Source organism: Pipistrellus kuhlii, unplaced genomic scaffold, assembly GCF_014108245.1.
Source record: "Pipistrellus kuhlii isolate mPipKuh1 unplaced genomic scaffold, mPipKuh1.p scaffold_m20_p_3, whole genome shotgun sequence".
In the NCBI taxonomy this organism is placed as follows: Eukaryota; Metazoa; Chordata; class Mammalia; order Chiroptera; family Vespertilionidae; genus Pipistrellus; species Pipistrellus kuhlii.
The window spans coordinates 145958999-145983736 of NW_023425529.1; the positions used below are offsets into that span (position 1 = coordinate 145958999).

The 24738-nt window shown below is 36.8% G+C and overlaps 1 protein-coding gene and 1 pseudogene across 1 annotated transcript in view; both read left to right on the forward strand.

Moving 5' to 3' along the window:
* Positions 1–24738, forward strand: part of GPC5 (glypican 5) — a 1238338-nt gene that overhangs the window by 1155433 nt on the left and 58167 nt on the right. The gene's annotated exons all lie outside the window — the stretch shown is intronic.
* On the forward strand, positions 5170–6790 carry LOC118728511 (annotated as a pseudogene).

A 24738-nucleotide genomic window follows, 5' to 3' on the forward strand; every position in this document is an offset into this window, starting at 1 on the left:
GCTATTTCTTAGGCACCATGTGAACTATTATCAATGAATGCAAAAGAGAATATGTAAAATAAATAAGGTCAAGCTTGCATTATTGAAAACCTTACCAAATGTTTGTTTTAATGGCAAACTCCCCTGAGCATTTAAAAATGTTTGCAACAGATTGTGCACTGTGACTGATAGGCAGAGATAGTAAAGCTACGCATTAGTAGCTGCTGCCAGCCAAGGATCAACTAGAAACTCAGATTGAGCAGCTGTGAAGCTACAGAGAAAGTTAATTGCCAAAATAATCACAAATAATGCATACAAAAATTAATTCCCACACAATTTTCAGGGGAAATAATATTATGGAGTTTAATATAGTGTGAAAGGCATTCTGGCCCATTGGACTATGAGTGAATAAGTGGATGAAAGGATGGAAAGGAGGGAGGGAGGAAATCAAATATTTGCCATCACCATTCATCTCCCTCCCATGATTCTGAACTGGTTGTTTTGTCATACCCCATGCTTTTTTTCCTTGCACCCTTTCACAAATTGTTGGCTTGCTGCCCTATGTCTTGGATATATAGTAATATAGACAGTAGAATTATCCATGCCATTTGGTACTTCTACTCTACAATAAAAATATGCATAACAAACAAGTAATTCAGATCATGACAAGTTATGTGAAGAAAACAGAATGTGATAAGAATGAGGAATAGGGCAGTGGCATATCAGTGTGAGAAAGCCTCTCTGAATAAGGAAATTTGAACTGAATCCTAAAGAACATTAAAGGCGAAATCCTGTTTGACATTAGAAATGAGGATAATTGTGAGTTGAGAGAGCATCATGTTCAAATATCATAGGGAGGCCAACCATGTTTATCACAGTGAAATCTATATATTTAAAAGTCTATGACCATTACGACCAGATGACTAGACAACCGGCCAGTAGCTATAATATGCACTGACCACCAGGGGGCAGACGCTCAATGCAGGAGCTGCCCCCTGGTCGTCAGTACACTCCACAGACAACTCCTGTGGCCAGCCAACATTTTGAGTTCCCTCCCCTCAGCTGGCTGGCCCCAATTAGCCCCCCTCACTGGTCAGGCTGAGGGACCCCACCTGTGCACAAATTTGTGTACCAGGCCTCTAGTAAGAAATAATAGCCTGATTTTTATTTCAATTTTCATGAAAATAATTAGATCCTATTATTTCTGTCTGTGACTAATGACTGGTTTGTTTCTTGTTACTATATCCAAAATCTAAGATATTAAGCACTTCTGAGCTGCAGATATTTACATAGCAATAAGATATGATGGACTTTATATTGTAAATAGATGAAGCTCTGGCTTACTTTTGAAAAGGGATTCTCTTCTCTGACCTTATAGCTCATGATTTTAGAGATGAAATCAGGTACCCCATTTACCTATGCTTTTGTTTTCTAGTAAACAATGGACTATATATAATTACTAGATGCCCAGTGCATGGATTCATGCACATTGAAAGGAAACTAATCAGAATAAATATTTAAAGACTAGGGAGGGACTGTGGGAGATTGCCTGGCTGGAAAGGAATCTTGGGAAGCCTCCAGAGCATATCTGACCTGTCTCACTCAGTCCTGATGGGCAGGATCCCAGCAGCAAGCTAACCTATGGGTTGGAGCATCTGTCCCATGGTGGTCAGTGCATTTCATAGCAACTGGTTGAATGGTCAAATGAACAGTCAGATACTTAGCATATTAGGCTTTTATTATATACTATAGTACTGAGTTATTCTCAAGCTATTTGCTTAAGGAGTAATCCAGTACTATAAAAAATGTTATGAAACCAAATGATCAATAAACTTCAATATTATACTGATGCCATACTAATAATTAATATATTGTCATTTTAAATATTTGCTACTGAACATTTCTACTGTTTAATCCTTATACTCTAAAAGAGCTCATGCTATTTTTATCTTCCTGATTTTTCTTTTGAAGAGATTGACCTTCTCCCATTTTCCAGCTGGTACAGTCCAAAGTATGTTTCAGAGATTACCTGCTCCACATATGGGATAATTTCTAATGGCAGAGTACTTGTTTTTAAAGTAATACAGGATTTGCGACAAAACTACAATTAAACTCCTCTTACCTAAAGCTAAGCATTGCACAGGAATGCTTCATAGGGGATATCAGCCATTTCAACAACAAAGAATTATTGACAATTTGGTTTCAAATATTTGGGCCATTCATTTAAAGTGAGTACCCTTCAGGCAAAAGAAAATCAGTCAAACAAATAGGTTGATTTATACTTAGAGAAAGAACTAATGAATGTCACTATAATTTGTAGTGAATGAATCACTCTGCTGTAATTATAATTAGGGGTATGTCCTGTCTCTTAATGATCATCTGTTATATGATCATTTCAAAGTTTATTTTAAAAAGTTGTCCTGCTTCTAGAGTGGTAAATTTAGCTATGATGAAAATTGCCAGAGAGTGTGACTAATTATTAAACTCACAGATGTTGCCAGAAGATTCATTGCATTCACATCTCTTTTTTCTCTCTCACACACAATTTTAATGAATGGATTGATAGTACCAGTCTATCTAAAAGGTCACTTCATGTGTGACATTCTTTGGTAATCTTTCCATCACTATTATGACAAGAGCAAATGTCCAACTCTTGTGTGGTCTACTTTTGAAAACATTTAGGAAATGCCATTTCGTTCTTCTAGTCACAAAATGTAGCAAGAAGCTGGGGATTATTTTTATCTTCCTTCAGCAATGGATCAACAGATGATGATGCTTTCACAAGTCAAATTTAACCATGAAAAACTCACCAAGTGCTCTCAACCTATATCAGGTTAGCTTTGGTGTTGAAGAGTTAATCACTTTCTAGGACCATATATTCTTACAGACAATAAGCACAAAACAATTATCTAAATATTAAGCATGTAACTGAAATTGTTATAGACTCTGTTAATTCTGTATTATTTGATGCCTGAATTTCCTCTCTCCTCCAATCTGAAAATGAGTGAAGCTAACCTTCACAAAATAAATCCTTTCTCATCATTTGTATATAGTTATGCAATGGGGCATAGAGGGATGGGAACCATTCACCAGTTTTCCATTTTCCTCTCTCCAACTTGTAGAGCTAGCTCTTGTGTTTGAAGCATTTCCTTTCCACAGAACAAGGTAGCTGAGAAAACTCATCTTCCTAAATTGTGAAACCAAAGACATTTCTAAGAGAAATAAAATAGCTCACGTCACATCTGTGGAGTTGAAATAATCATGGCGGGGTCAAACCATTAACTTCAGTTCTCCATAAAATATACATTCAATCTGGGGATTCATCATGTAGTGGTTTGGTTTGTTTGTTGAAAGCCACATGTAGTGATCTTTCCACCACTTATGTGTTTAGTCCATTAAGAGGTGACATATACATGTGGTGGTAAAATTTAGTGGCTAAGAGCATAGACTCAGGAGACAGACTGCCTCTAGGCAAACCCCAACCTGCAATTTACTAGCTACATATCTTCACATAACGCTCTGTGCACTAACAATCTCCATGTCTCAGTCTCTTCATCTGTAAAATGAGGCTACTAAGTACCTTCTTGATAGGGTTGTTGTGTGGATGAAATGAAACATCATATATTAAATGCTTATACTGAATCTGGCACATGAGAAGTTCTGTGTAAAGGTGAATTTCCACTGCTATTATTGTGTGTATTTCCTAGGTCTCAATTACTCAAAAAATCATCCCTTCTCAAAATATGGATAGTAAATGTTCCCCAGTGATGGATGCTATAACACTAAGCTGGGGTATGGATTGGAACTTGGTAGCGCTGATGCCAAATGTTAATTAATTTGAAACATTGATCTACAATAGTATACAAAAGGTTCATACAATTAAATCATGGTTATTTTCAGGAAGGAAATTGTAGTCCCATGGTGGAAAGAAGTAAACTGGACTTTAATAAAATGTAGGATATAGAGTGTGCTGAATAAAGGCATGGGTATAATTTATTTCCCAGGGCCTTGTAAAGGTTTTATTGAGACAAAGTTTTGGGGCTAAAATTTGAGAGAATATGCATGATTTTGACAGGTGGGTATGGTTGGATAATGTGGTTTGCTGTGGCTAAGTAGTCAGAGATGTATAATAGGAGACAGACAAGTAGATTAAGTCTTGATTGAGAATTATGGGAATCTTCAAGTCTCACTAAGGAAACTGACATATCTTCAGATAAGAGTGCCAGTGAAAGTGTTTAAACAGAGCAGAAATAAAATTGGATTTGATTGTTAGAACTATAATGCTGGCAGTACTATAAAGAATATACAAAAGACTGTTGGTAAACTATTTCAGTAAAATAGTGCATTGAATTCATGCTTTGAACTTCCACATTCACCTCAAATACAGCACAAAAATTATAAAGTAAAATAAATAAGTATCAGATGTAGCCACACTCAAAAACAAAGTAATACTCTTTGGATCAGATATGTAACCAAAACCCAGAGTGGTGAGAAGAGTGGCATTAAGCTCCACCCCACTGGCACTTAGATCCAAAAGCAAGAAGAATTGCTTATAGGGTAGTGAGGAAAGGAGGACCCTGAGGATGGTGAAGGGCTGATGCCAGACTCTGCAGGAGAGGGGCAGCCTGCAGACCTCACTGCTCCCTGCTCGGAGCCTGAGAACAGATGCCCCAATAACTGGAACTTCAGCTTATACTCAGAAAGAGCAGAAGAAATTGTCAAAAACACCTGGACTGAACTTGGTCTAAAATAATCTCTCTTTTACCAACTTCATGCAGAAGGAGGAGCCTCAGTAAACAATTTGAAACCTGTTATTGGACTTAAAGCAGAGGGAATATAGAAGTTAAGATAAGACCCCCACCCAAAAAAGAATACGTTCAATAGTAGAAGAGAAATGACCAACAAAAATGAATTCACTGACAACATTTGGAAGATGACAGAGAAATCACAAACTGTCATTCAAATAAGAAAATTGCAATCCCAAAGTGTAAAATGAATAGCACCTGTTATTATAAAAAGTACAATAAATTATGAAACAAAAATATGAAGCAAGAGGAGAGGGACAAAAAAATTTCCCTCAGAAAATAAGAGAATAAAAATTGTGATGATTGGGGGCCATCGTCCCTTCTGGGGAACAGTGGCCTCTGCCTGGTCCACAGGGAGGCTCCCAACCCCACCAACCCCCTCATGGTGATGCTTCTCCAATAACAGCTCTGGGGAGCAGTTCCTTCTAGGCCAACACCTCACAGCCCTCCCGCCACCACCATGCGCACTGAGGGGGGCAGCCTGGAGCGCTTTTGCAGCCTGGGCAAGGGCCAGGGGCTGCGCGCCCTGCAGCCCTTCCAGGTGGAGGACTTGCTCTTCTCCTGCCTGTCCTATACCTATGTGCTCAAGGTCAATGAGAGAGGCAACCGCTGCCCACTGCCCACTGCCCACTGCAAGCACTGCATAACTAGGTAAGGACTGTCCAAATGTGGAAGATGCAAGCAGGCATTTCACTGCAATGTGAAGTCTCAGAAAGAAGACTGGCCCATGCACACACTGGAATAAACCTTCTCCCATGGCTGTTTTTGGGGAAAACTGGAACCCCTCTGAGACCCTAAGGCTCACTGCGAGAATTCTGGCCAAACAGGAAAGCCACCCAGAGAGAGAACAGCTTCAAAGAAACTGTTAGGAATTTAAATCTCATCTGGATAAATTGGACAAGGAGAAGAAGGGTTTGATTCAGAGTGATATTTCTGCTCTCCATCACTTTTCCGCCAAGCACCCCGAGTTTCCCGGCAACGAGAGCCTGGTAGCGCCCTTTGCACAGGTTAACCGCAATGGCTTCACAATGGAGGATGAAGAACTGCCTCCTTTGGGGTCAGCAATATTTCCTGGTGTTGCTTTGATGAATCACAGCTGTTGCCCTGATGTCATGGTGACCTACAAGGGGGACCCTTGGGCAGTCAGAGTACTATAGGAAGTCAGCCCGGGAGATGAGGTTTTTACCAGCTACATTGACCTCTTGTATTCCACAGAAGATAGGAATGACCAGTTATGATATTCTTTTTTTAAAAATATATATTTTATTGATTTTGTACAGAGAGGAAGAGAGAGAGATAGAGAGTTAGAAACATCGATGAGAGAGAGTCATCAATCAGCTGCCTCTTGCACACCCCCTACTGGGGATATGCCCGCAACCAAGGTGCATGCCCTTGACCGGAATCGAACCCTGGACCCTTCAGTCCCCAAACCGATGCTCTATCCATTGAGCCAAACCAGTCTCAGCCAGTTATGATATTCTTATTTCTTTACCTGCGAGTGCCAGGAGTGCACCACCAAAAACAAGGATAAGGCCAAGGTGACAATCTTGAAGCTCAACAACCTCCCTTCATCCCCAAGGCAGAGGCCATCTGGGCAATGGTCTCATATGCTGGGGAACTTCATCAAGGAGTTCGGAAGGCCAAGCACTACAAGTCCCCAGCGAGCTGCTGGAGATCTGTGAGCTCAGCCAGGAGATGATGAAGACAGCAATATGTATATGCAGCACATGATGTACCAAGCCATGGGTGTCTGCTTGTACATACAGGACTGGGAAGGAGCTCTGCGATACAGACAGGAAATCATTAAGCCCTACAGTAAACACTCCCCACTGCACTCCTCAACATGGCCTCCATGTGGCTGAGGCTGGAAGACTGTTCATGGGCCTGGAGAACAGAGCTGCCGGAGAGAGAGCCCTGGGAAGGCCATGGCAGTCATGGAAGTAAGTGGCTTATGGCAAAATCAGCCGTAAGTTTCTGAGATCAAAGAGGATATTGAAAGCCGCTGAAACTATGCCAATAATTTATTTAAGTGCTCATGCAGAAACCTTCAATGATTTGAATATTTCAAATAGAATATATCACACCTGCATTTCTGTAAAAGCATTGCCATGAAAACACTATGTGCACTTAAACCTTACTCATGGTTTACCTGGAATTGATCTTAATTTTAACCTTAAGATCACAGTCATTTTTTATTGCTTTTTCCCCTAAGAGATGATGGCATGATTTTATGTATGATACTTTGGACAGGTTGAGTTTTGAAAAATGTGATTATTTTTTCCCTTCATGCCTATTATTACAATGTGAACAAATCTGAATGATGAAAGAGAATGAAGGGAATAGTTGATGAAAAAAAAATTGTGATGATTAAAGTGGGAAAAAATTAGATGCTTCCTATATAATAAAAGCCTAGGTGGCATCATAAGACATCATCACAAGATGGTTACCACAATATTGTCACAAGATGGCAGCAGTTAGGTGCAACCAGGCCAGCAGGGGAGGGCAGTTGGGGCTGATCAGACCTGCAAAGGAAGGCCATGGGGGGTGGGGGGGAGACAAGGCCCGCAGGGGAGGGAAGTTAGGGGTGATCAGGCCCAGGTCAGCAGGGGAGGGAAGTTGGGGGCAAGATCAGGCTGGCAGGGGAGGGCAGTTGGGAGTAAGATCAGGCCTGCAGGGAAGGGCAGTTGGGTGTGAGATCAGGCCTGCAGGGAGGACAGTTGGGGGTGAGATCAGGCCTGCAGAGAGGGCAGTTGGGGGTGAGATCAGGCCTGCAGGAGAGGGCAGTTGGGAATGAAATCAGGCCTGTAGGGAGGACAGTTGGGGGTGACCAGGCCAGCAAGGAAAGTTTGGGACAATCAGGCTGGCAGGGGAGCAGGTAGGCATCAATCAGGCCAGCAGGGGAGTGGTTAGGGGAAGATCAGGCTGGCAGGCAGAAGCAGTTAGGATCAATCAGGCAGGCAAGCAGGCAGGCAAGTGCTTAGGAGCCAGCAGTCCTAGATTGTGAGAAAATTGTCTGACTGATGGTTTAGGGCTGAACCCAGGATTGGGCCTAAATCAGCAGTCAGACATCCCCCAAGGGGTCCCAGATTGGAGAGAATGCAAGCTGGACTGAGGGACACCCCCCCCCCCCGCTCCATGCATGAATTTTATGCACTGTGCCTCTAGTGTAATTATATTTTCTTTAAATCAGTTAAAGAGTAAACAATCTTTAATAATAAAAGTATAATATGCTAATTAGACGAGACATCCTTCCAGATGTGTTTTCGGATGACTTTCCAGATGAAGCCAGGGCTGTGAGGTAAGCCCAGTCTAGGGTGCCTACCAGTGGCCAGAGGGAGGCCCAGGGCTCGGGGGCCAGAGGGAAGCCTGGATCTTGGGTGCAAGAGGGAAGCCGATGCCAGCAGCTGGTGGAAGGAGAGCCTACTCTTGCATGAATTTCATGCACCAGGCTTCTAGTAATTTATAAAATAATGAGTAACTTATTTGTGATACAGAAAAAAATGTAATGAAACAAAATTTATATTTTTAAATGAAAGAAAAATTTAAACCACAGAACAGGTTAAAGTCACTGCAATGTGTAAAATAGGCATCCTAAAATTGAATATTAGAAAAATATATTTTAACCAAGAACAGAAAATTGACATAAGGTTTTTGGACTGAAAGTGCAGATCCTAATGCTAACTAGTATGAAAAATAAAACTGTACCTTGATATTACTTTTAAGTGTAAAACACTAAAATTGAAATAGAGGAAGAGATGAAAGAAGTGGCTCTTAAAAACATGTAACAATTTTGAGCTTTTATGCACCTAAAAACATAAATGTTGTTAATGTTGTTTTTTTTAATCATGAGAAATTACAATGAAAAGTAGACATATCAATATTTCTAAGATAATGATAAAATATATGGAAGGAAAGATCAGCAAGGATACAGACAATATGAAGCTAAAAATAATAACAAATGATCTAATATAAATATAGAAACCTGAATTCCACCATTATAGAATATACTTTTTAAAAGCATACATGGGCCCTGACCAGTTTGGCTCAGCACATAGAGCGTCGGCCTGTGGACTGAAGGTCCCAGGTTCAATTCTGGTCAAGGGCATGTACCTTGCTTGTGGGCACATCTCCAGTAGTGGGTGTGCAGGATGCAGCTCATCAATGTTTCTTTCTCATTGATGTTTCTAACTCTCTATCTCTCTCCCTTCCTAACTATAAAAAATCAATAAAGTATATTTTTAAAAAGCATACATGGAACCTTAACAAAAATTGTCCATATACTAAATGGGGGAAAAAAATATCAATACATTTCAGAAAATGTATTTAAAAGACTACATTTTTTGCAATGATGAGAAATTTTCTAAAGCTTTGTATCTTGGTTTCTGATTTGAGCACCAAGATATTGAAGCTAATAATAATAGAAAAAAGTATCAATTTACCCATTAGGTGAAACTTTTTCCCCAAAAAAAAACATGGTTGTAGCACAAAGAATTGCAGCCTTATATAGAATTTATGATCAATTCAAATATGAATACATTATTTTTTTGCACTTTTGATTCAATCCCAATTAACCTGTTTTTCAGTTCATTTCCTTATGTTTAAAATAAGGAGGTTTAATTACATAGCTGTTAGGACCCCTTCCAGTTCAATAACTGCATGATGATAGGTCTTTTAACCTTCCAACGGCTGTATTTTCTGTGTTTCTTATACAAATAATTTACCTTCTTTAGGTGGTACAAAAAGAAAATAGATTGGGAAATCAGATAATCCTGATCTTGATTCTTACTTTGCTAATCTCTAATTGTATAATTTTATATAAGCTAATTATACTTTTGAGCTCAGTTATTCCATCTTTGACACGAAGGTAAAAATAAAATCTACCTCAATTTTCAATGATGTGAAAATGTTTGCAAGGTTCTTCAGTCTTTCAAATAAAATTTTAGAGCACCTCCTAAGTGCTTTGTAATAAATGTGATAAACTATGGAATGTATAGCAAGTATTAATTCCTTCCCTCTTCACTCTTCACCTTTCTCCCCATTTCTCTTTTCTTAATTATATTTTTATGCATTAATTTTTAGAGAGAGAGCAAAAAACGTTGATTTGTTTTTCCACTTATTTATTCATTCATTGGGAGATTCTTGTATGTGCCCTAAGCAGGGATGGAACCTGCAATGTTGTCATACAGGGTCAAAACTCTAACCTCTCTCTCTCTCTCTAGCTCTCAGTAGTAAGTCTTTCTCCAAGCACTAGACTTTTTTTCATCATCACAGCCATGCTGTTTTATGTGCTAGACTGGGCATGATGAAGTCCTCCACAAAAAAAAACTGGAGACTTGAAGCCTAAAAATCCTGAGGTAGCCAATCAAATTCCAATATCAGACATAGTTTATGGATGTTTGTAAGCTTCACAAGATGAAAGATAATCGGTATTTATAGGACAAAACAGTCAACACAGAAGACACACTCCCTCTTCCTTTCATAGTGTATACTAAATTGATGCTGGCAGAATGCAGTGGTTTTTGGGTTTCCAAGTTTAAACCAGCTTTAAATCATTTATATTTTCCATGCTGGAAAATTAAATATTCTCTATATTGAGGATTTTTAGAATGTTTGGGAAAGAAATAATTTACAGTTTGCCTTATTATAATGCTAATCTATACTATAAAAAGCAAATTTACTTCTCAGGATATAAAATTTCAAGACATTTAGACAGGAATATTATTTCATCTGTATGTGGGATTTTCATATCTGTTTTTAATTTAATCTTTATATTTTATACATAATATGAAGTATGATTCTCTTGCTACTATTTTTAACCTTTACAAAGTAAAACCTCACATTTAGATTAGGCTGCATCAAATTCTCATTTTCACACATTGAATTTTTTTTATTTTTATTTAGGGTCATTCTATTAAACAAGCTAAGAAATAAACATTCAGAAATTAAAGACAATGATTTAATTATAAAATACACATTGTTACAAAAAACTATAAAAGTAGCTTTATGATTTGTATCTTTTAACTGTTCTAAATGAACTCCAGTATTTAAATATGTAATGTCATGGATCCCACCCATATTCTTTGCTTTGTGTTTAAAAAAGATTGAATAAAAGTCATCAGAAACAGGTAATTTAGGAAGATCTTCAGAAAAGATGCCCCTTTCCTTAGCAGTCTGTTTCAATATTTAGCAAGACTTATTATCAGACTTTTATTTTTTTCTTTTAGTGAAACAAAATTCCCTCTTATAGCTTACCTCCCTGTTCCTAGCGTAAATGAGAATCTATAGAGGTTGACAATTACAAAACGAAGAAGGTGTCCAACTTCATGTTGATTTCAAAATCATACTCCTAAAACCTTACTGTCCCAAAAATATTCCTTCTGTCTATTTAAAAATCTCAGATTAAGCTTTTGCAAGAAACCACATTAATATAAGATGTTTATATGTTAAACTAGAGGCTTGATGCTTGAAGATTCATGTAAGAATGGGCCTTCCTTCCCCTTTGCTCTGGCCCAGCGCCACCTTTCCATCTTCCCACACTGCCCAGAGGCCAGGAGCAGATGGTGTGGTGTGGAATGTCTGTGTTGTTGCCATGGCAACAATGCAGGCATCCTGCCCCACCTCCTGCTGCTAGGTGCCTGCATATGCAAATTAACCTTCCATCTTTGTTGGGTTAGTTTTTGGAGGAATAGCCATACTATTTTCTATAGTAGCTGTACCAATTTACAATCTCACCAGCATTGCATAATGATCTCCTTTTCTCCAAATCCTCGCCAACACTTAATGTTTGTTGATTTATTGATGATAGTCATTCTGTCAAGTGTGAAGTGATATCTCATTCTTGTTTTAATTTGCATTTCCATGATGATTAGTGATATTGACCATCTTTCCACATACCTATTGTCCATTTATATGTTCTTTTCAGAGAAGTGACTGTTTAGGTTCTCTTCCCATTTTTTAAATCAGATTGGTTGTTGTTGTTGTTGTTGTTAAGTTATATGAGTTCTTTATAAAGTTGGAATATTGGCCTCTTATCATTGGCAAATATCTCTCACAATGAATAAGAAGTTTTTTGTGTGTGGTTTTTATTTTTTATTTTTTTTTTATTGCTGGTACCCTTTGATACACAAAACATTTTTAATTTGATGTAGTCCTATTAGTTCATTTTTTTCCTTTGTCTTCCTTCCTATGAATTCTTCTAGGAGTTTTAAGGTTCCAGATCTTACATTTAAGTATATAATCCATTTTGAATTTAATCTTGTATATAGCATCAAAAAGTAGTCTGCTTTCTTCTTCTTTTTTTTTAATCAGTTCACTTTTCCCACTACCATTTATTTAAGACTTTCTTTACCTCATTGCATATTTTTGTCTTCTTTGTCATAGATTAATTGACCAATTAGTTGTGGATTTGTTTCTGAGCTCTCTATTTACTTTCATTGATTTAGATGTCTATTTTTATGTCAGGGCCATGCAATTTTGATTACTATAGCCTTATATTATAGTGTGATATCAGGTAGTATAATGCCTTCACTTTATTCTTCTTTCTCAAGATTACTTTGGTTATTCATGGTCTTTTATGGTTCCATATATATTGTAAGATTATTTGTTCTAGTTCTGTGAAAAATGCCATTGGTATTTTTATAGCAATTACACTGATTCTGTAGATTGGACATTTTGATAATGTTAATTATTTCTATCCATGAGTACAGGTTAGCCTTTCATTTATTTGTGTCTTCTTTGGTTTATTTCTTCATCAGTGTCTTATTATGGGTCATTTACCTCCTTGGTCAAATTTATTCCTAAGGTGTTTTTTTTTTATTGTTTTCTATGTAATTGTAAAGGAGATTATTTTCTTTATTTTTATTTCTGATAGTTTATTTGTGTGTAAAAATCCAACTGATTTCTGAATACTAAATTTGTATCCTATTACTCTCGTGGATTCATTTATCAGTTTTAATAGTTTTTAGTGGAATTTTAGGGTTCTTCCTGTAAAGTATTCTGTCATCTGCAAACAGTGACAGTTTGGCTTCTTTCTTTCCAACTTGGATGCCTTTTATTTATTTTCCTTGTCTGATTCTTGTGGCTCAGACTTCCAATACTATGTTGAATAAAAGAGATGAAAGGCTACATTCTTGCTTAGTCACAGATCTTATAGAAAAAAATTTCAACTTTAATGCATTGAGTATTATATTAGCTGTAGATTTATGGCATACAATCTTTATTATGTTGAGGTCCGTTCCCTTTATCCCCATAATGCTGACAGTTTTTTTCATAAATAGATGCTTGACTTTGTTAAATCCTTTTTCTGCACCTACTTAAATGATTATATGATTGTTATTCTTCATTTTGTTTATATGGTATATCATATTAATTGATTTGTGGATATGAACCAGCCTTGTGTCTAAAATAAATCTTTGTTTAATATATTGATAATTTCCTTTTGCTAACATTTAATGATGATTTTTATATCTATATTGATCAGGGATATTGGCCTATAATTATATTATTGATAGTGTATTTATCTGGTTTTGGATTTAGCATACTGCTGATCTCATAAAATAAGCTTGGGAGTCATCTCTGCTCTTGAAATTTTGGGAACACTTTGAAAAATACTGGTTTCAGTGCTTCTTCAAATATTTGGTAAAATTCTCCTTGAATCCATCCCATGTAGCACTCTTGTTTGTGGGGAGTTTTTATTACCTCTTCAATTTCACTAGGTATTACCTGTCCAGATTTTCTGATTATTTCTGATTCAGTTTATGAAGATTGTATGCTCCTAGCAATATATCCATTTTGTCCAGATTGTCCAAATTGTTGGCATATATGTGTCCATAATACTTTTTAAAAATCCCTTTTATTTCTGGGGTTAGTTATTACTTTTCCTCTTTCATTTCTGGTTTTGTGTTTTGGGATCTTCTCTCATTTTTTTCTTAATGAGTCTGGTTAAAGTTTTGTTAATCTAATTTATCTTTCTGAAGAATCAGACCTTGGTTTTATTGGTCTTTTGAATTGTTTGTTTTGTTTTGTTTTTGTTTTTTTTTAAACTCTATTGCATTTATTTCTGCTATAAATTTTATTATTTCTTTTCTTCTACTCACTTTGGGCTTTGTTCTGTTTTTAGTTCCTTTAACTGTAAATCTTAGGACTGCTTTTGTGGTCTCCCATAGATTTTGGGTTGTTGTGTTTTCATTTTTATTTGTCTCAAGGTATCTTTTGTTTGTTTGTTTGTTTGTTGGTTTGTTGTTGTATTTGTTTTTGTGGTTTCTTTTAATGTTTCATGAAAAGCCAGCTTTATTAATTCTTTAAAAATGGGCAAGAGTTGTGTTTTTTTAATTAAATTATTATCTGTGTACATATACCATTGCCCCCCCTCCCAAAGATTCCCTCCCTCCCCAGAGTTTTGTGTCCATTGGTTGTATTTATATGCATGTATACAAGTCCTTCCATTGATCTCTTATCTCCCCCAGATCTCCCTATCCTCCCCGCTGTAATTTGACAGTCTGCTTGTTGCTTTACTGTCTCTATATCTATCTTTGGTTCTTCAGTTTATAATGTTCTTTATCATCCATAAATAAGTGAGGTCATGTGGTGTCTCTCTTTCATTGACTGGCTTATTTCACTCAGCATGATGTTCTCCAATTCCATCCAGGTTGCTGCAAATGATGAGAATTTCTTCTTTTTTATGACAGCATAATATTCCATTGTGTAGAAGTACCATAGTTTTTGGATCCAATCATCTGCTGATGGGCACCTAGGCTGTTTCCAAATCCTAGCTATTGAAATTGTGCTGCTATGAACATAGAGGTGCATATATCCTTTCTGATTGGTGTTTCTAGTTTCTTGGGATACATTCCTAGGAGTGGGATTACTGGGTCAAATGGGAGTTCCATTTTCAGTTTTTTGAGGTAGCTCCATACTGTTCTCCACAGTGGTTGCACTAGCCTACATTCCTACCAGCAGTGCACGAGGGTTCCTTTTTCTCCGCAATCTTGCCAACATTTGTCGTTTGTTAATTTGTTGATGTTGGCCATTCTGACAGGTGTGAGATGGTTCCGCATTGTTGTTTTGATTTGCATCTCTCGGATAATTAGTGACTTGGAGCATGTTTTCATGTGCCTCTTGGCCTTCCTTCTGTCTTCTTTTGAGAATATTCTATTTAGATCCATTGCCCATTTTTTAATTGGGTCATTCATCTTCCTTTTATTTTCTTGTATCAGCTGTCTATAGATGTTGGAGATTAAACCTTTATCAGTGATATTATTTGCAAATATGTTCTCCCACACCGTGGGCTTTCTTGTTGTTTTGTTGATGGTTTCTTTTGCTGTGAAAAAGCTTTTTATTTTGTTGTAGTCCCATTTGTTTATTTTCTTTTTAGCTTCCATTGCCCTAGGGGCAGTATCAGTGAAGAAGTTCTTTTGGCATATGTCTGAGATTTTGCTGCCTGTGGATACCTCTAGTATTTTTATGGTTTCCCATCTTATGTTTAAGTCCTGTATTTATCTTGAGTTTATTTTGCGTATTGTGTAAGATGGTGATCTAGTTTCATTCTTTTGCATGTATCTGTCCATTTTTCCCAGCACCATTTATTGAAGAGACTGTCTTGACTCCATTGTATGTCCGTGCCTCCTTTGTCAAATATTAATTGAGCGTAGTGATTTTGGTTGATATCTGTATTCTTTATTCTATTCCATTGATCTATATGTCTGTTCTTGTGCCAGTACCAGACTGTTTTGAGAACAGGGGCTTTGTAATACAGTTTGAAGTCTAGTATTGAGATCCCTCCTACTTTACTCTTCTTTCTCAGGATTGCTGTGGCTATTCAGGGTCTTTTATTGTTCCAAATGAACTTTTGGAGAGTTCTTTCTAGGTCAGTCAAATATGCCATTGGTATTTTAATGGGGAGTGCATTGAATCTATAAATTGCTTTGGGAAATATGGACATATTTAATTGATTTTTTACAAAGAGGAATGGAGAGAGATAGACAGTTAGAAAAATCGATGAGAAACATCCATCAGCTGCCTCCTGCATACCCCCTACTGAGGATGTGCCCACAACCAAAGTACATGCTCTCAACCAGAATCAAACCTGGGACCTTTCAGCCCAAAGGCTGACACTCTATCCACTGAGCCAAACCAGTTTCAGCAAGATATCTTTTTATTTCTTCCTTGTACTCACTGTTAACTCATTTGTTGTTTAGTAATGTGTTTTTTAGCCTTCTTATCTTTGTGTGCTTTTACAGGATTATTCTTATGTTTGATTCTTATTTTCATGCCATTATGGTTAGAGAATATGCTTGATATTATTTTAATCTTAAATTTATTGAGACTTGTTTTATGTCCTAACGTGGTCTATCTTAGAAAATGTTCCATGTGAACTTGAAAATAATATAAATTCTAAAGTTTTGGGGTGAAATGCTCTGAAGATATCAATTAAATGTATCTGTTAAAGTGTGTCATTTAAGACCACTGTTTTATTATTGGTTTTTTATCTGAAAGATATATTCATTGTTGTCGATGGGATGTTAAAATTCCTTTCTGTGACTGTATTATATCCATCAAGATTTGCTTTACATATTTAGGTGCTCTTATGTTGGGTGCATAAATGTTTATAAGGGGTTTATCCTCTTGCTGGATTGCTCCCTTTATTGTTATGTAGTTTCCTTCTTTGTTTCTTATTATAACATTTGTTTTAAAGTCTATTTTGTCAGTTATAAGTATTGCTACCCCAGCTTTTATTTTCCTTTCTCTTTGCATGAAATATCTTATTCTATCTCATTATTTTTAGTCTGTGTATATCTTTGGTTCTGAGATGGGTCTCTTGTAGACAGTGTGTATATATATATATATATATATATATATATATATATATATATATATAGAGAGAGAGAGAGAGAGAGAGAGAGAGAGAGAGAGAGAGATTGTGTTTCTTATCCATTCTGATACAAGATTGCATATGTCTTTTGATTGCAGCATTTAAGCCTTTATGTTAAGATGATTATTGATAGGTACATATATTGTCATTTTATTCTTTTAACTATGTTTTTCTGTTTTGTCTTGTTTTTCTTTCTCTTCTTTCCTCTTCTTACTTTTCTTGTTCTCCTTCTTCTCATCTCTTCCTATTTATACCCATCCTATTTATTTTTCTTTAAGAAGTTCCTTTAACATTTCCTATTAATCCTTTAGATTTTTCTTGTCTGGGATACTCTTTATTTCTTCTTAATATTAAATGATAGCCTTATTGGGTACAGTAGCCCTGGGTGTAGGTCCTTGTTTTTCATCACTTTGAATATTTCATGCCAATCCCTCTGGCATAAAATGTTTCTACTGAGAAATAAGCTAACAGCCTTATGGACCTACCTTGTATCTGACTAACTCTCTTTCTCTTGTGGCCTTTAATATTCTCTCATTGTCTTTAATCTTTGCCATTTTAATCATGATGTGTCTTGGTGTAGGTCTCTTTGGATTCATCTTGTTTGAGTCACTCTGCACTTCCTGAACTTGTATGTCTTTTTTCTTTACCAGTTTAGAGAAGTTTTGGGTCATTATTTCTTCAAATAGGTTCTTGATCATTTTCTCTCTCTTTCTCTTTTCCTTCTAATACCCCTATTATAAGAAAGTTGTTATGCTTCATGTTGTTCTAAAGGTTCCTGAAAATATCCTTATTTTTTAAACTTTTTTTTCTACTCTGATTACATGTTTTGTTCTACCTTGTCTTCCATAATGATGATTCTGTTCTCTGCTTCATTCAACCTTTTTATCCCTTCCAGTATATTATTTATTTTAGATAATATATATATATAATTTCTACCTGGTCCTATTATATAGTTTCTATGGTGTTTTTCATTCTGTTGAAAATCCTTATGACCATTACTTTGAACTCTACATCTGATAAATTGTTTGCCTCCATTTCACTTAGATTTTTTCCTATTCTTTCATTTGAGGTATATTTATTTTTCTTCCCATTTGGGCTGTCTCCTTGGGTTTATTGTTATATATTAGATAGATCTGCTATGACTCCCAATATTCGTGGGTGGCCTTATGTACTAGGTGATCTATGGGTTCCATATGAGCAATCTCCTTTACTCACCTGAGCTGAGTGCTCTAGGGATGTCCCTTGTGTGGCTTAAGTGGGCATTCCTATTATAATTTATCTTCCTTTGGATATGTCACTTGTGTAGCTTATTAGATCTTGCTCTGATGTCTGAATCTGGCTACTTGGTGTGTTTGTTCTGGGCCTTTCGGGAGGAACTCTGGTGCAGGCTAATGCCAGATGCTGACTGTAATTGGTCCTTGCAATCTGTTTGGAGCTACAACAATACACAGTTTGTGGCTACTTCTGCTGAACCTAGGTGTGTGTAGGAAGGACCAAGCTGTGCACCAAGGATGAATTTTATCATCCCTGGGCTCAGCAAGTCAGCAAAGTCCCAAAGCACCCTGAGATACATCACCATATGTCTTTGCTTGCTACCTGCCTAATAGGCTCAGCCACTGAAAGGGCCTGTGGCTGTACTTGAGTTGTATGAGATAGATTCTTGTGAGTCACCAGGTAGGGGCAAGTTCAAACTATACCAGTGCTAGGTCTGAGACCACTCATCTAATGTCTCCAAGTTTATTAAGTCTAACTACCACCTCATGGGTGCCAAAAGACTTCTGTGGGGGAGCAGGGTCTCAGGAATTCATCAGGTGGATGCCAGAAGAGTTTATCAGGCCCAAACCAAGCAAGATTTTCCCATATGAAGGAGGCCTTTGCCCTAGTCAGGTGTGCAAAGGAAACATGATTCATGTCCTATAGGCACACAACTCAGTCTATCCCAGATTGTGCAGGGAGGAGACAGAAGGGTGGGGATACCTGGAGTTAGGAAGAAGGAGCTAGTGGATTTCTGGTGAGGGAGAAGTGCCCGTCAGGCTTTGGGGAATATTGGGAGGGTAGCTCCAGCCCAGAGACACACAACTTAGTCTGTCCCAGATTTTATTTCAAACTTGGCAGGGCAAAGTCTGTAGGGGTTGGAGGGGCGGGGGGGGGGTGGGGGGGGGCACCAGAATCCAGATGGTGGGTTTGCCAGAAACCAAATGGGTACTTCTAGCAGATCTCATGTGAGTGGGAAGTGTCAATAAGGTTCACTGGTTGTAGGGGAAATGGCCCTCAACCCAAAGCCACACAACTCAGTTACTGATACTCCTGAGTCAGTTACTGACTCACCAGGGCCTAAATTCTGCAGGGAGTCCACAGGGTGATGCCACAAGGAAGGTAGTGCTCAACCCAATAAAAATGGTGTCTCCAGGATGGAAAAATGACTGAGCACAGGGATTCTAGTGGTTGTCTTTTCAGCTCCCTTCCCAGAGCCACAAACCCCAGACCCTCCTCACACAAATGCTTGTCTGCTTTGCTCTCCCCCCACCAGAGCCAGGGTGAGTGACTGCAACTACAAATGAGATTTTGCTGGCCCATTAAGAGGGTGCCTTTGTCTTTATCATGTCTTTACCTGCTGGACAGAAATCCTACTTCTTTTCACAGCCTGATATGGGCACTTCTTCCTGGCTTAGGTGTTTTGGGGGTAATAACCTGGCTTCGAATTGAAACCCCATGCTTCTCCCTCCTGAACCTCATCTGCTGCCCATGAGAGCAGGGCCAGCCCTTTTCCAATCTCCTCCCTTCCTGTTAGTCATAATATGGCTTTATCTGTAAATACTTTATTGTAAGATTCTTCTTCACCTAGTCTTCAGTTGTTTATTCAGGATCATTATTCTGTAATTTAGTTGTAATTTCAATTTTGTCCTGGGAGGAGATCAGTGTAGTTTCCATCTATTCCACTGCCATCTTGGATATCTCTATTTTTAGTACTCTTTTAATTATTTATAATTCCCTTAAATGATAATATTTCCATGTTCTTACTATTAACAAGAATGTAAGGTCATTTCAAAATTTACAAAACTACCTCTAATTATCCTTGGCTTTCAGATGTAATGAAAGAAAAAACAGAAATAGCTTTTTTGGTACAGAAACTTTTGCCAAAATTAGGATTAAAGTTTTATATGTACATTCATTCTATCTATAGAGTGTATATAATAGATGTTTCCAATATCTCTAAACCTTTTTAAAAATCAATGGCTTTCAACACACTTGCCTTGGTTAAATATTGCTTATGGTAATTTCAAAAAGTATTTGGGAGCTGAAAAATGAACACAGTTCAGAAACTTCCACATATCCACATAACAAATGGTACACAGTATTTTACTGAGGTATTTGAAACTCGAGGTCCATGATTAATACTGCCAAAGAATTTCCTGGAATGTGGACTGGAATATTATAAATTTTGAACACATTCCCCAAAATTTTGGGCACCTTTGGAAAATGGAAAGGAAATGCTGTCATTTATTTACCTTGGTTGTAATATTTTTGAAAACCACTCTCCTTAGTAGGTTAATATTTATTAAGCAAATAAAAAATATTCTACTTTTTAGCTAACATCAAAGTGGTACACTCAGAAAAGTGCATTTAAATTTATTTTAATCAGTAATCAAATGTTTTATAAAAATGATGCTGATTTGAACACTGTGGAACATTAATATACCACAGACTAACATGGTCTTTCTATAATTATGACTCAAAGCCTAAATTCAGCCACCTCAAATGATATGGCCTAATTTTTTACCTCAAGCAATTAAACTATTCAGCAGAGATGATTAGGTAACATTTTAATTTTTTTTTAATATCCATATTGAAAATTTCAGATCCCAATACCATTACTAATATCTGCATTTTTGTTATACTCTTACTACACAAATCTCTAGCTCAATTTACCTTGAAATATTTATAAGCTAAGGTCTTGAATTAACATTTTCTTTTCTAATTTTATATTTCCCTAGATTTTTAACTTTTTCCACATATTTTCTTTTTCAATCTTGTGATCATAGTCACTTATTTTCATCTGAAAAGACTACAGAATCTCTAATTTTGTATTAGAAGTGGCCAATATGCTCCTGTCACAAATCCACAAGTGAATAGTGCTATTATTTGGCACAAGTTGATTCACTTCTTGTTTACCTTTACAAAGATTTGTGTAGCATCTCATAGACATCTTAATTCATATTTTTTCCAAAAATACAATCCATTTGTCACAGAATTATGTAATCAAAATAGTACAAGGTAGCTCAAAGCCTTTTCTGAATGTGAATGCCAGAATTGGGTTTTTTAGAATAAATGAAGTGGTGGTGTGAACAGCTGGTGAGTACTCAAGTTTTCCTAAAGGAAAAGAAATTAATTGGGGCCCAACAGGGATTTTTGCAGTAATCAAATAGTTTGTAGACAACAAAACCTATGCCTCTCACATGTAGCACCCTATAGAATATTTGAGGAAAACAGAATATTCTTATCTTCTAATATACAGTGCTAAAGTAGACCTTTCTTAAAGCTCTCGGGTGGAAAATTGCCATGGATTTTATTAGGAGGCAGTGGAGCATAAGGGCAAAGAATAGACTTCAGCATCAGATATTTCTGGGTTTGAAGAACAGCTCTTTCATTTATTGGTTCTGAGACACTTTATTTGGTTCTTTCTTAATCTCATCTGTTTACTAGAGATCACTATAATACTTCAGAGGGTTGTTGTGAAAATTAGGAGGGTAATATATGTAAAGTGCTTGGCAGAATAACTTAAATTTAACAAGCACTAGAAAAATATTTTGTTGTTATCTCTTTATATTTATAACTTAGAGGTACGATGCACGAAATTCATGCAAGAGTAGGCCTTCCTTGCCCTAGTTGCTGGCACTGGCTTCCCTCTGGCACTTGGGCTTTGTCCGGTCTAATTAGCATATTATACTTTTATTATTATAGATTAATAACATTATTATTCAATGTTGTGCAGTAATAGAGAGAGAGCTGGTTTGAAAATAATGCCCAAATGCAAAAAAATAATAATAATTTGGAGCACTATCAAAGCTATTTAAATAAAGAAAGGCAACAGAAAAAGAAGTGTTAAAATTCGAAATATGTAGTATAGTTAATAGTCATCTGTCTAACTTGATATTAGTTTATGGAAAAAAATAAATATTTTTTTAGTTATGCTTTGAAACCTGAGGCAGATTATCAAAATCAAGATTAGAGTCAGCTTTCCAGTTGCAACTGCTTGACCGTGTGCTCTCAGTTTGAGGTGAGATTCCTTGCGTTACTCTTCTGGTATTTGTTGGCTTTGAATCACTTAGCTCCCTTGTCAAAATTCAGTGTTGGCTGCATGAAAGCAACCGGCATTTGTTTCTTCTGGCAAAGAGAAGTGGCAGGAGGGTAACTGGGAGCATTGTTTATAGAGTAACTCAGCATTAGTGCACATCTTTGATCTTTAGGTTTTCATCCCAAGACAAACCATGAGGGAAGTTGCAAACATTAAAAATCATTTCCTTTATTGTAGAATTGGAATGGTAATAGGGTTTTAAGGTGTCTATTTGTTAAGTGACATTGCTTAGATACATTAATATGTAATATTTGACAACTGGATTGGCTTTTTCCCGAACAAATGCACCATATATTGAATTTAACTAATTTATTTTAAAGGTGTAAGCAGTTGTAGACATAAGTATACACCATACCAACAACATATAAAAATTATCATTTCAGTTTTTTTTCTAGTGATTGCATGGACTGATTATGTATATGAATACATGTGTCACTTCTTAGTTGATACCCACTCAAGGTTACATGAAGAAGGCGAACATCATTTCCAACAGATCAAACACTGTTCCTTGAAAAACATATGTAACCATTAAAAAAAAAATGAATAAAACATTTCCAGTAATCTGCTGCACAAGTTTTATTACACACATCCCAATATTTTAGGTCTGAGGTGACATGCTTACATATGTTAAAGCTTTGAAAGAGAATTGCTTTTCTCCTTAAGAAAATGAATTACTCCCATCCACATGCATACAGACACACATTAAATAGCACAAATGTTTCATAGAGCTTCATATAGTCTTCTATTCTAGTTTCTTTGCATACAATGTGACCAAAGATACAAAGTATAATATACTTTAAGTCTGACTGAATTTCCTTTCTAATTTTAAATTATTTTTAGCTTTATTGAGGTATAATCTATAATAATAAAAGCATAATATGCTAATTAGAATGAACAGCCAAATGACCTTCTGGAGGTCCTGCCTGATGAAGCTGTGGTGGTGGGGGCTGAGGCAGAGGTGGTTAGGGACAATCAGGAAGGCAGGTGAGCAGTTAGGATCCAGCAGTCCCAGATTGCGAGAGGGTTCAGGCCAGGCTGAGGGACCCTCCCCCGCCCCATGTACAAATTTTGTTCACAGGCCCTTTAGTTGAAAAATAAAATTGTAAGATATTTTTTGAGTGCATATTAATGATTTGATATATGTATATATCTAGGCTATTAGGTTTGATGCTGCAATTAACATGGGAGTGTGGGTATCACTTGGAGAGCCTGTTTTCATTCCCATTGTATGTACATAGAAGTGGGATTGCTGAATAATAGGGTAGTTCTATTTTTTATTTATTTTAGGAATCTTCATACTGTTTTCCCAAAGTAGCCATACCAATTTATATTCCCACCAACAGTGCATTCGGGCTCCTTTCCCCCCCCTCATCTTTGCCAACACGCACAATAGCTTTTCTTTTTCATGCTAGCTTCAGTGTCCTCACCTATGGATGGTACTCTATTAAATAATATCGTTTGGGACAAGAAAAGAATTGTAGCTGTTGTCACACAAGTGCAGCTGGTATCAGCTGGTATTCTTCTAATGAAAAATAGAATTTACATATTTTTAATATATTATTTATTTTATTTTTTAATTTATCTTTATTTTTTAAAGTATTACAGGTACCCCCTCCCCCAACACTCCCATTCCCCTCCTCCCAGCCTTCACCACGCTATTGTCTGTTTCCATGAGTTATGCATACAAAGTCTTTGGTTAATCTCTTTCCTTCCCCCTCCCCTCCCACTTTCCCTCTGCTACCCATCAGTCTGTTCCTTGCTTCTATGTCTAAATCTCTTTTGTTCGTAAATTTATTTTGTTTATTATATTCCACATATGTGTGAGATCATGTGATACATGTCTTTCTCTGACTGGCTTATTTTGCTCAACATAATACTCTCTTTAAGATATCTGAGTTTGATGTGTTTTGCATTCTTTAATTCAAATAGTAAAAAGGCATGGAGTCTGATCACTGCAAAGACTGGAACATATTTTAAGAGCTCTTCATATCAAGCTTGCCTCTCACAAAGCATGTTTATAAATTGCATATTGCTGCATACCCAGTGAGGCGCAAAGAGGACATTTTACTATGCCTATACTAAGTGACAAAAATAAAAAGTTAAATTACTTCTTCAGGGAACTGAGTCAAATCCCACACTCACATTGAGAACCTTTAACTCTAAAGGCAAATTCTATTATGTTACACCTACCTCTCTAAAAGGACACAGTGTTTGGACATTTTGAATGTAGATTCAAAAAATATTTACATATGATTTTTAGAACTTGTTTTTCTTCTCTGTGAATTCAACTTTAAAAAAAAATAATATTCCTCATAGCCTGACTGCTGCGGTCAGTGGCCGAGTGCTGAACCGTGTGAACAGCACATCGCTGAAATTCCATGTCTAGCATTCGAAGAAACACCAAACTGTTGTTGCTTTTCTCCATGGCTGAATCATTTTACATCCCCAGCAGCAATGTACAAACATTCCCATTTCTCTGCATTCTTGCCAACACAATTTTAATTCTAAATAATTATGGCCATCCTAGAGGGGTACAGTGGCATTTCATAATGCATTACCCTAATAACTAAATGAATTTTATGTTCTTAATTAACAATGTGTGTATCATCCTTTGATAAATAACTATTTAAGTCCCTTTTCCCACTTTTAAAAATTAATGAATAAAATATATTAATTTCTATCTATCTCTGCCTTCAAAGAAGAAGGCAGAGATAGACAGAAACACCAAT